Source organism: Vicugna pacos, chromosome 4 (assembly GCF_048564905.1).
Source record: "Vicugna pacos chromosome 4, VicPac4, whole genome shotgun sequence".
NCBI classification, from domain to species: Eukaryota; Metazoa; Chordata; class Mammalia; order Artiodactyla; family Camelidae; genus Vicugna; species Vicugna pacos.
In genome coordinates, this window is record NC_132990.1 from 17,163,151 (window position 1) to 17,176,046 (window position 12,896).

The 12,896-nt window shown below is 32.8% G+C and overlaps 1 long non-coding RNA gene across 2 annotated transcripts in view; it reads right to left on the reverse strand.

Moving 5' to 3' along the window:
• Positions 1-7,333: 7,333 nt before the first annotated feature.
• The window catches only part of LOC140695991 (uncharacterized), a 535,357-nt gene continuing 529,794 nt past the window's right edge, over positions 7,334-12,896 (reverse strand). For both annotated transcript variants that reach the window (XR_012071892.1, XR_012071891.1), the window contains one exon: positions 7,334-7,431. This is a non-coding gene — a long non-coding RNA (uncharacterized lncRNA). The remainder of the gene's footprint in view (positions 7,432-12,896) is intronic.

Sequence of the window (12,896 nt, forward strand, 5' to 3'; positions counted from 1 at the left end):
AACATAGGCACGTTTATGTTGTGATTCCATGCTAACAAAGTAAAGATTAGAGCATTAAATAGTGAACTATTTTTCTATACTATAAAGTGAGGAGGAAAATCCTATTTGCACAGGATAAAAGGTAGGACTTAGGAGAACTGACAACTACCATGTACTGATTTATCTCTGTATATATTTCAACCATTAGCTTTTCCCACCAGCATAAACTCTGTCAGAAATATTCACTTTAATTTCATACGGGTTTATATTTTCCTGGAATGATGTGTTCCCCCACACACACACTCAGAAACATATGTAGATGTGGAGACTCAGAAATACCCAGTTAATATTACTCATGTTTTTGTTTGAAAATTTATATTTAAGTACACAGCATTTGTAACCCTTCCCTCATCCTGAACATGTAAACTTATTATAAAATATTTTATACACAGTTGAGAGATCACCTGATATATACTTAGGAATAAGTCAGGAATTATATATTAAAAATTGAGGGGAACTTCCATGATTCTGTAGCTATCATTCATTCATTAATGCTGTTACTCAACAACTATTTATTGAATGCTTACCTTGAGCCAGGCATTATGGAAAGTACTGAGGAAAAAGATGGATAAAATTTTCCCTGCCATGTAAGAACTGCATATTCTCCAATTATGTTAATAGGAATATTAAACAAGTAACTCAAAGAAATATAAAAAAATTAATGGAAACATTAATTTGTTATTTGTCAGCTGTCTCCATGGTTATGCAAGCTTCAGGGGCACAAGGGCAGAACTTTTCCCACGTTATTCATTGCTAAATCTCCTGTTCATCAATTGGCATCCGACACAGGGAAGGCCCTTAATAAATGTGAATGAATAAATTTTTTTAAAAAGCTATGACATCATAGTATAGAATAGTTCTCTATGAGATTAATAAAAAATAATGAAGATATTAAGAGTGATAATAATGGTGGGTAAAAGTCACTGTTTACTAAATGCCAGGCTGTGCTAAGTATTTTACATTCAGTTACTGATTAATCCATATTATTGTTTCATAATAGTTACTATTTGTGGTCTCACTTTATCAATAAAGAGAAAGAGCAAGAAGAAGAAATCTGCTCAAGGCCATAGATAAGGGTAGGAGTCTTATCTCAAGTAGACAACCAGATTCTTTGGTTTAAACCACTAGACGACATTGCCACTTACAGAATTCTCAGAGCATATGGGAATTAAATATTAAAGCATGAGTGGTAGTAAGCTTGGCAGACAAGGAAACGTGAGTCATTCAGAGAAACTCAAATATTTTAGGATACGGGAGACAGTGTGCCTATCAGAAAGTGTGACGGATGATAAGCCTGAAAATATAGCTTAGCCTCGTTACAAAACATGTGAAGTTCCTGCTAAAGATTCTTCTATGGAGATGCAGAGCTACTAAAACATGTATTGAACAAATAACATGAGAGGAGTTGCATGTTTATTGATTAAATAAATTCTTCCAAATATTACATTTTGGATAAAATGTCAAAAATGTAGAACAGATATTTACTTATTTAAATGCAAATGTATTTATCTTATTTTAAATACAAATATCTTTATCTCTTTTAGTTTGCTTAAATACTAACTTATTTAGTACATTATGTTTTAAATATCGTTAGATTATATTGCCACTAAGTCTGCACATTTCTAAGGGGCAGAGAGAACACAGGTTAAGTAATTTTTCCTATTAGAATGGTAAGTTCCAAGCTCAGAAAAACAGGGCTGAATACACGCTTACACTATGCATCTCTTCTGGGAAACTCTTTAGTGTCTTTTGATAGAATATTAAATTGAAACCTATTAAATTTATAAATTTTTACATTTAATGGAACATACTACTTATCTTCAGAGAAGGATACTTTGTAATAATAAGATTTTATAAAACTATCAAGAAAGTTCTTTTGCCATGTGCTACAAAAGGAAAATCATCTGGTGAATGAAAAAAATCTTATCAGTATTAAATAATTCATGATTCTGTTATACCCAGGCCCACAACATCTTGGAAAGTCACTTTTTCTGTGATAGATAGATAGATATCTTTAATAATAAAAATACACTTTTCAATGAAACTTTGTATTTTGTAATTGTATTCCCATTGTTCTTTGAGAAGTGAGAAATGTCTAGAACTACTCATTTCAACTGAAAATGACTATCAGATTTTTTTTCTATTAATCTTGTTAAACTGGAACTACATTTCCCAGAATCTCTTACCCTGCGCTGTTCCGAGTTACTGTGGGTAACAGGGCACAGCTGTGAGATTTGGAAGGCGGAGTGAAGCACAGCCACTGCTCTCTGCAGGAAATACTGGCTGGCTGTGGTGACACACAGACACAGACCTGCTGGCAGATTCTAGGTTGCACTTGTTTCCTCTCCTCTGTTTCCAGTTCTTCTTTCAAACTACTGACTCTGCTGACCAGTAAAAAGCCCAGGCTCATTACAAGATGCTTTGCTGAAGATCTACAGGCTTTACTCATAAGTTTCTTCACCACCTTCTCCTTTGCAGGCCCACTTGGCTCTCAGATTCACTGACTGTGGCCCCTTCGTCTTCCTCCTACCTCTGCAGACTTACTTCTCTAGCTTGTTTGCACATTCATGTTCAGTTCCCTTACCGGATAACTCATAATGGTTCTATTTTCCTGAGTGACTACTGACTGGCACTAAAATTTAAAAAAAAAAAAGTCTGAACTTCTTAGTTGGGAAAATTTATAAGGAGGAAAAAAATGGGGAAGAAAATTTAAGAACTACTGAAGGTAAATATGTAAAGATGAAAAAAATGTTAGCTCATCAGGCAGTTTAACCTCTTACTTCTGCATGCCTTCTGGGATTCTTATCAAATCTAGTATAATTTATTTGAAATTTTATCGTTTCCCTTAAATATTGAATTTACAATGTATATATGCCATCATGAGGAAATTGTCATGCAAATCCAACCAAGGTTTTATTTGCATATTTTTAAATCTCATTAGCCTTTATGACATGCTATTTGATCCACCTTTGTCTATTCACCTTCATTCTCAAATATTTACATCCTTTTAATCAATTCCCTCTACAAATATCCAGTGGGATGGAAAGGGGTAAGAAGTAAGAAATATTTTTTCCCATACACAGCAAAATAAACGTCAATTTCTATAAGCCACAAATCTTATTTGGAAAGACTTTTATCTTTCTGTAAAAGGGTTAATGACTCAAACTCTATACCTTAATTATAAATTTTATATTTGTACTATTTTTAGACATTGGTAATGCCATTATTTTAAACTTCTTTACCAGTCTTATGGTTAAATGGGTGCTCCTTGAACAAACCTACAGATGATACCATGGATAAAACATCACGATGAAGCACTGCTGTCTCTTAAACAGTTCAAAAGAAAAGAAAAGAAGAGAAAAGTCTCCAAAGACAATCCCCTTCCCCTCTTACTTCCAAAAAAGTTTTCTGGTGACAGAGAATTGGTTGCCAATAAGGCAAGGTTTTCCTTACAGACAAATGCTAGTGGCCGAAATGCATTAGGATACCGAGTTTTGGATCAGCCACAAAACAGAGAAGTTGACTCTGGGACCCAACACTACTCCATGAATTTTGAAGGGTCCTGAAGTGCTTTTTGTTCAGTAATGGTGACTGAAGTAAAATTAAATCCTCTCTGGAATAAAACTTCCTTAATTTAATCCTACCATATTTACAAAGATTAGGGTCAAGCAATGAGTTCACAGCCCAGGGCCAATAAAGACACCAGAAGGTAAGCATGAGAAGCAAATAAATAATTTTTACCGTGAAGGACTACAGAAATTGGGATTATCAAATAGATAATACAGAACTATATAAGAAATGTTTAGAGAAAAAAACGCAATTAGAAAAATCACAACAAAAGGGTATCAGAATTGAATGGGAAGATTTGAAAACAACTATATACTAACAAAGATCTTCTAGATGTAAAATAAAATCCTTGAAAAAAAATTTCAGTGGCTGTATTAATCTGCAGATCATAAACAACTGAAGAAAGAATCAGAAAATTGGAAGATGTATATAAAGAAATCACCCAGATTTAAGCAACTCCCAGAAAAGGAGATGAAAATTAGGAAATAATTAAGAGATACCAGGGATGGAATGAAAATGCATAATATACATTTAATCAGTGTTGTAGGGGAAGAGAATTGAAAAAATGAATTGAGGAAAAACACTTACCAATTTCCTAGTACTAATAGAAATGCTAATATTTATGAAAAATTTATGAATCTATCTTCTAAGTAGCACAAATAAAAATAAAACAGGCCAAATTCATTAAATTGAAGCTTCAGAACAAAGTAAAACAGCCTCAAAAATGAACAAAGAGAAAAATTCAGATCATTTATAAAGGAACAACAAACAGAAAGACAGCATATTTTTTATGATCAACAAACAAATGATACCAAAACAAAGTGGAAAGCATAACCAAGGTGTTGTGAAAAGTAAATGTCAGCCTAGAATTGTGTACCTAATAAAACTATCCTTCAAAAATGTGTGGAAATAAATTACATTTTACATTTACTAGATTCCATTATTAGGAAGTTTGAAAATACCAAATACTGAAAGAATATACATCAGTTATAGTTTAGTGATTGGGGGGTGAAATGTACAATTTCTTTGGGAAAATTTAGTATTACCTTCTAATATTAAATATTCACATATCTATTAATCCAGCATTTCTACAAGCACATAAAAAGATGAATATAAAAATATTTATAGCAACACAGTATATTAAAAAACAAAATAAAACGTAAAACACTCTAATAACTATCCACAAGAGAATGGTTACAGAAATTGTGACGGGCCACAAAGGACTATTGCACAAGAATGAAAACGACAGAACTACAGCTTTATTCCACAAGACAAATAAACCTTTGAAACATAATTTGAGAGAAGGCGGAAGTGCCAGAAAACTATATAATTTGATCCCATTTCTGTAAAGCTCTCAAACAGGAAAAATTTCATGATATATTGATTATGCTAACATATATGTCTGCTGAAACTAAAGAAAGAACAAGAATAACCAAAAAGGAAGTATAAACACAAAGTACAATATACTTGTTCCCTTTAGAGGGAAGAAAAGCAGGTATTACAGGAGAATGGAACATGAATGGATCCAAATTACAAATGATATTCTCATTCTTGAATTGCATATGGGGTTAATGAGTGTTCATTTAACTATTAAAAAAGCAATAAAATTAAAATATAATAAAATATATTTTAGTTAAATAATTATGTGTATATATATATATATATACATACCAATATATATCTGATTTTAGTTCTCTCTCTCCTTTTTTTTACTCTGAAGTAATTCTCCTTTTTAGGAAGAAATGTATTTGGCAGTCAATTCAACTGCTCACTATCATTCTTAGATTCCCTAGAAATACATTATAGTTTTTCTTGTTTCATTACTGGATCACAGTAGCCCCCTGCTACTGAGCCATAAATTCTAAGAGCATGGCTAAGGAATTTGCATTTTCTAAATACTCCAGGTAGTCGTTAAATACATTAAATTGGATAATTATTGCTAGAAGAAATGAATGTGCAACTCAAATGCACATTCAATGTATTTGGCCCAATTTTGGCATTTGTATTACTCAAGTGAGCTAAATGGAGACATGTGGAATCCTCAAGGATCCACTTGAACTCATTCCCTTAAAGGAGAGCTGGTACTTTTTAGGATGAGGGTTATATCTTTTCTCACACACAAGTATGAAATAGGTTAATATTCACTAATATTATTATTTCTTAAGGAGCTTGGATATGGTGACAGAACACTCCAAACATCAGTTTCAAATAATTGTATCTGACAATATAAAATCAAAATAATTTTCTGTTCCTGCCTTAAAGCTGAGATTTGATCTAGACCTGAGAAGCTACCTCCTTGTCTTAGGCCCCAGTTAGGTCTCCGTGACCTTCCAGAAAAGAAGGCATTTACTATACTGAACGTATAGACACTTCATTTTAACATTCTTTGAGGATGAAAAGAACATAAATGAGTTAGAGACAAGGATTTGTAATTAATTCACTGATACAATTAAAGTCAACTACCCCTGGTTCTGTGGAATATAGTTTTATTTCTCTATGGCAACTCCTTTTTGACTATTAGGAAGTGAATAGTGGCACCTGTCTAGCACAAGGTATCTCTGTAACTGAGCACAGTTGAGTTGAACAACAGTACACGAGGAGGGGTGAAACTTCTGTAAGTCTGAGTGTGGCACACTGCTACTCCAGTGACCACAAGCTGGGGATGAGTAATGGCAAGGGTGAGTCAGAGATGGGGTGTAAGGGATACAGGTAGAGTATAGGAAGTATTTGGAACCTATTAGTCTGTTCACAAAACAACATACCAACTCACTTTTCAGTTCTTAAACGTTTTTCACAGTTTCTGTGTTGCAGATACAGATGTTACCTGGGTCTACACTGGATAAAAGAAAAACAGTAACTTACCTTCTCGATGGGAAGCAGCATCTTCGCCTTGGCTCTTCCATCAAATATGCATGTTTTAGAATCCACACAATGGATAACAAGTCCCAACTCTAACTTACCTTGATTAGACATCATGGCAGCATCTGGAAATAATTTTTATCATCTATAAAATGGTAATGAATACCTACCCTGACAACATACTTGGATTGTGATGTGAGGTTTTAAGTGGTTTACTTAACACAATATAAAGCATATTATATATATATATATATATATATATATATATATAATATTATTAATATAAAGTATGGCATAACTTATGATTACCACTGTATGAATATTTATCACTTTGGACGGAGAGAACTCACTTTATTTGGTAACAAGATAGTACATATATTTGTAGATGGTGACCTTCATATCTGAACTCAAAACATGGTACACATTAGGGCCCATTATACCTAGAACCTGGGGAAGATCTGAGTCATCATCATTTGGACTACAATCTACAATGTCAAATTAAAAGACTATTTCAGTAATACTTAGTTTCAAAACTATGAATAGACCGTCTCCCAGATACCTTAAGTTCCTGTAAACAAAAAAGGAACTCTAGACTCTAGCTAGAACCTGAACCAGTTTGATAAAGCAATCATTCTCTTGAGAATGAAAAATGCTATTACAGGTGAGAAAGAAACCTTTAGTTGGAGACTACTGGGTTGATTTATGTCAAACTATAGAGTGATACAGACAAGCCAGGGTGTGATTCTCCGTAAATAAAATGTATTACCTTGACAGCTGGGAAGCAGTCAGTGCGAGGTCCTGTGGCAGCGCAGGGTAGGGGCCCTGGAGTCAGGAAGGATCTGTGTTCAGATCCGATGCTTACCTCTTAACAATATTGGGATTTGAAGCCAAGTGCTCAAACTGTGTCTTCTGTATGGTCTCTATGTATCAAGGTAGAGGTAACAACCACACTCCTTCTCTGGGTTGCTGTGAGGATAAATAAAAAGTATAAGTAACGTAAGTGTTTGGTGCTTGAAATACTGGAGTTTAATGATAGCAAGCACAAGGCTTGGAGCCAGACAAGCTCTGTCTGAATCCTGGCATTGACCCTTACCAAATGGGTGGCCCTTGGCTTAACCACTCTTTGGCTCTATTTCTTAAATTGTAAAAATAGCAAGGGTAATGATTATACCTACTTCATGATTAATATTTTAAAGTGTTTAAAACAGTACCTAGTACTATAGCACATAGTAAGTGCTGTTAGCTTTTTTTTAATAAAATAAAAATGTAATGAAAAATTCTTTTCTTAGCAAACCAGATTAATTTTTTTAAAAAATACATTCCCTAGTTCTTGGGGCAAAGAGTTGAGGCTGCTTTGCTTATGGTAAAGCTCCTACTCAGAAAATCAAATTGTTCAGATAACATTCTCTGAGAAATCAAGATAAGAAGTTTTCACAAAGCTGAAACCAAAGGCTATAATCTAGCTGTGAATAATCACAGCTGGCTTTCCTTTAAAGGTTAGAGGATTAGAATGTTAATAATTTTGTATTTCTTAAGCAAATATGTTCAAACATGCAAGAGCAGCTGTTCCTATGCAAGAATGAGTCAGTGACAAGTTTCATCATTTAAAAGGAAAGCTATTTTTGGTCAAATGAGAGCGCAAAAAAAAGTGCTATTTTTAAAATGCATTAAAATTTTAATGACAGGAAACATAAATATTTTTTTGCAGCTCTTTAATTCAGAAAACAGCTTGCATAATGTTTTTGAACTTGAGAAGAGTAGATATAAAGCTTATCCCAAATGCTAGAACTAAAAATTCTTAGGCAATTCTAAGAAAAATATATATCGTTTACATTATGGTCAAAGCTGAGGTCAATATACATAGGAAACACCTTGAATAATTTAAAGTAGTTTTTTAATCTTATTTTCTTTTCAATATCACTCCCTTCAATAGCCTTTGGAGACAGTTTTTTTAATTGCTTCTCGCATGTAGTTTTGATACCATAAATACAATACACGTAGGTTACGTACTGCATGTATACTTGGGATTTATACTTAAAATGTTTTTTCACCCCAGGAACCAGTTTTCTTCCCACTGGGGGCAATATATCACCCATGTCCTTCGAGAGTTTATGGCTTAAAGTCATAATTTGCAAAGGGAGTATCTTTGTTCCTGGCCTCTGTATGGACCAAAGTACCATTAGCTTCCTAGAAACTGTCTTCACTAGGTTCCTTGGTGAAGACTGTTTCTATTTTGTTTACTTGTTTGGTTTGTTTCAGTTTGCTTGTTTTTATTTATTTAGTATCAAAAAACCTATTTTAGACTTTCCAACTACAAGTCTAGAAAGTCTATGTTTAATTGCGCATAGACAGAGGTTTTTAATGTGTTTAAACAAATTCTGTATTGTACTTTTAATAATTTTTTATTCAACTGCCTTTTATAAAAGAGGCATAAGTTATGGGGAGATTATATAACCTTTCTAAATTTGGTATCCTCATCTATAAATGAGAACAGTAATAATATCTACCTTTAGGGGTTGCAAAGCTTAAATGAGTTAACGTGCATAAAGTTCTTAGAAGACTGCTTGGTAAATAGTAAGTGGTACCTCTCTTCTTTATTTTGTATTAAAAGTAGCTTAGGACCTTATAATACTTTACCTTATAAAGTATCTTACTATGTACGTAAGATACAGGTTTAGGTCATGAAACCAGGTAGAAAGAGTAGAGTCAAGGCACACAAGAGTTGAGGTCAAAAAAAAAAAAATGCTGGGAACTAATACATGCCCTCTGTCAGTTGCTACATGATCTCCTTCATGTCTAATTCATTCTTTGTAGACAAGTTATCTTACTTTCTCTCTTCTCACAACTGGTTCTCCACTCTCAAGTATACATGACGTTATATCTATCATTTCCAATCCAGTTTCAATTTTCTTTTAGAGAGTGTCTAACAGGCTCAGCTATCCTTTCCTTATCCAAACCTCTCTGGTCAGTGGAGTTGGGTCAGGTATAGCAAACTTGGTAGTGAAACCCAGATATTGAGGACAAATGACAATTACGATATAGGACTTCCTCAAGCAAACAAATATGCAAAAGTTGTCTCCCTTAGTTGGGTAAGAGACAACGGGCATCAAATAATCACTTATGAGGTGTTAATTTCAAATTTTTACCTGAATTAATGTTCTCAAATGTAAAGGAAATTAACAATATCAAATGAAATTGAAATATACTAACACAAGCAGTTGGAATATTTACATAGGCAATATATCACTGGCAAGACTAACAGTTTGGCTACCCAATGCCCAGATATCATAAAAGGATAATCAATCTCTCTTTTATATAAGGCAGCTGAACAATTAAAAAAAAATCAAAAGTGTTTGTTTAAAAACATTAAAATCATTCTCCATGCTCAATATAAAATAAAAAGGGCCCCCCAAATTTCACAGCTCTCTTTAAATAAATCATGATCTTATTTTCATTCAGTTGTTGTCAAGAAGTGAGGTATATGTCTTTCTCTATCTTCCTTACTTTAAAATATCCTGTATAAAATATGTACTGTGGAAATAATTTTAGGAAAAATGTGACTGAATGCTACTTGATATTTTGAATCAATTAAACATGTTTACTCTTGTTGTGGTGAAAAAATTTTACACTGTGTAAGAACAACAGCATACTGTGAAAGTTCAAAATGGTACTATCTCAGAAACATATTGCGTGATAGTGTTTAAAAATAGTCCCCCAAAATGGAAGTGCTTGAAAATAAACTCTTGAGAGGAGATTGCTTCTCTAATTCAGATATACTGGGCATTAAGCAGTATGACAGAAAAAAGGTATTTAGCATCTCAACAAAATTAAAGATTGCATTGGCTATTTTGTGACATTCTAGATAGTTCCAACCCTATTGGAATCAAGCTAAATTGTATACGTTTATGGGAAGATTATATGGGCTTCACCCACCCCAATTGTCAAACTAGTCTAGTTTACCATCACAGTACTTCATATGAAAGAGAGAGATTTTATCACCCTATACACCTAATGAAATTTATTTGATCCCTGTTGAGATTACGTTGAGGGTAGAATTCCATGAAAGGATGTTCTGCTTAGAATAACTTTGCCATGGTATTTAGAAAACCAGGTGATTCAACTGTCAACACAAAAATATATGTTCAATATATAATACATATCCTTAGACAAACTAGATTATCATAATTATAAATAATATAAACTCCATTGAAATCTTTCTTAAAAATACTCATGAAAATATTTATAACCTAAATCAGATCACTGCAGTCTGTATCATTTCATATCAAAGATAATTAAAATAATGAAACGATTCATTTTCGGAGTCATTTATTTTAAAAACAAAATTTTGTGCAGGTGGTGATACTGTGCCCTTTTTTCATTCACAGTTAACATGTTAAAGTTCCTTTAGACTGGTATCTCATATTCGTAAATGTTTTTTGTACGTTTGTTTTAAAAAGTGGTTATTGTTAACTTATAAACCGATTCTTCATTCATCCCCAAATAGGTCTACAATATGAAATACATTGCCTAAATGTACTTTAGGGAAACAATTCAATAAAAATTGAAAAATAAAACCTTGCTTATCTAAAAAATTTCATTAACAAGTGGAATAGAACACAGCATACATTCTAGAAACAGTGTTTAACAGATAGACAATGTTTCTAGCTATTTTCTGATAAATTCCTTATTTTATGTGTGAGAAAACAATTTAGAGAAGTATTTTTAATCAAAGATAGAAGATAGATAGCAGAACTCAAAGAAGCACAAATTACTAACTACCAGGAACAATGTTCTATACAACACATTTTGTCTTTCTTCCATTTCATACCAAATTTCATACTACATGAAGTAAACTTCTTAAAATTTTTCTACTAAAATAAACATACTCCCATCTTGTCTCATCTCTCAAACTACCCATTTAATATCAAGTCTTCTCTAGACTTTACCAAAAAAAAAATTGTGAAAAGTTGGCAAGAAAGTAAAGCTAGCTTCCCCTTCTATCGTGCTTCCAGTCGCTTCTGTCCAAAAACTTTATACATTTTCTAGGAAGGTTGGATTAGGCTTTGAAGTAAGACATTTCTCAGTTTTATGTGGAGGAGGGAAAAAAAAAAAACCAAACTGCTCCTGAATTAGCCCATCTGAGTGAGAATTAGCCTAGCCTAAGTGAAACAAAATCCCCTACGGATGTACATGCAGCAACTAAAAAGTAAGTTATGACTAAAATACACATCATACCTCATCTTTCTGAAGTACTTCAGTTTAAGTGTGACGCTCTAGCTGGGCTTTGTATTGTAACAGCTTTACTGCGGTAAAATTCACATCCAATAACGTGCACATATGTAAAGTACAGTAATTGATGAGTGCTCTCAACTCTCTTCCCCTGACTTATATGCATGTATTTGTACCAATACCACAGCATACTTATTACTGTAGCTTGATGGTGAGTTTTGAAATCATGTAGTATAAATCTTCCAATTTTATTCTTATTTTTTCGAAAATGTGAGGCTATTCTTGGTGTGTTGGATTTCCGTATACATTTTAGAATCAGCTTGTTGAATTCTATGAACATTCTCTGGGGACTTTTATAACAATAGCATTGAATGTAAAAATAAATTTGAAATAAATTGCCTCCCTAACAATATTGTTTCTTAGAACATTTGAACAGAAGAAGTCTCTCCACTAATATAGATGTTTAATTTCTCTCAGTGTATTTTTCGGTGTACAAATCTTGCAATGTTTTTGGTTAAATTTGTTCTTAAGTATTTCATATTTTGATGTTATTGTGAATGAAATTGTTTTCTTAATTTGTTCTTTAGGTTCTTTCTTGTTAACCAGAAATTTAATTGATTTTTGTATTGTGATCTTGTGTTTGATGGGCTTGCTAAAGTTGTGTATCAGTTCTAGTAGTTTTGCTGGATATATTTCTTAGAATTTTTTTATATTAGAAACTATGTCATTTGCAAATAAAGAAATTATGTTGTCTCCCCTTCCATCATGGATATTTTTAATACCTTTAAATTTTCTCTTTGTTGAAGTAGCTAGAATTTTCAGTACAATGTTGAATAGAAGTAGTGCAAGCAGGCATCCTTGCTTATTCCTGATCTTAGGAAGAAATTCAGTCTTTCATCCTTAATTAGGATGTTAGATGTAGGTTCTTCCTAGAGTCCCTTTATGAGGTATATGAAATTTCCTTTTTACTTTTACTGAGAGTTTTTATTGTGAAGGAGTGCTGAGTTTTGTCAAATGCATTTGCAATTTGACATTAACTGTATGTCATTAATTGCATTGTATCAATGGAAATTAGTACATATTTTTGCCTTTTATTCTATTAATGATGTGTATTACATTAATTTTCTAATGTTAATCCTACTTCATATTTCTGGCATAAACTTTGTTTGTGACATATCTATTTTATATACTGCTAGATTTCA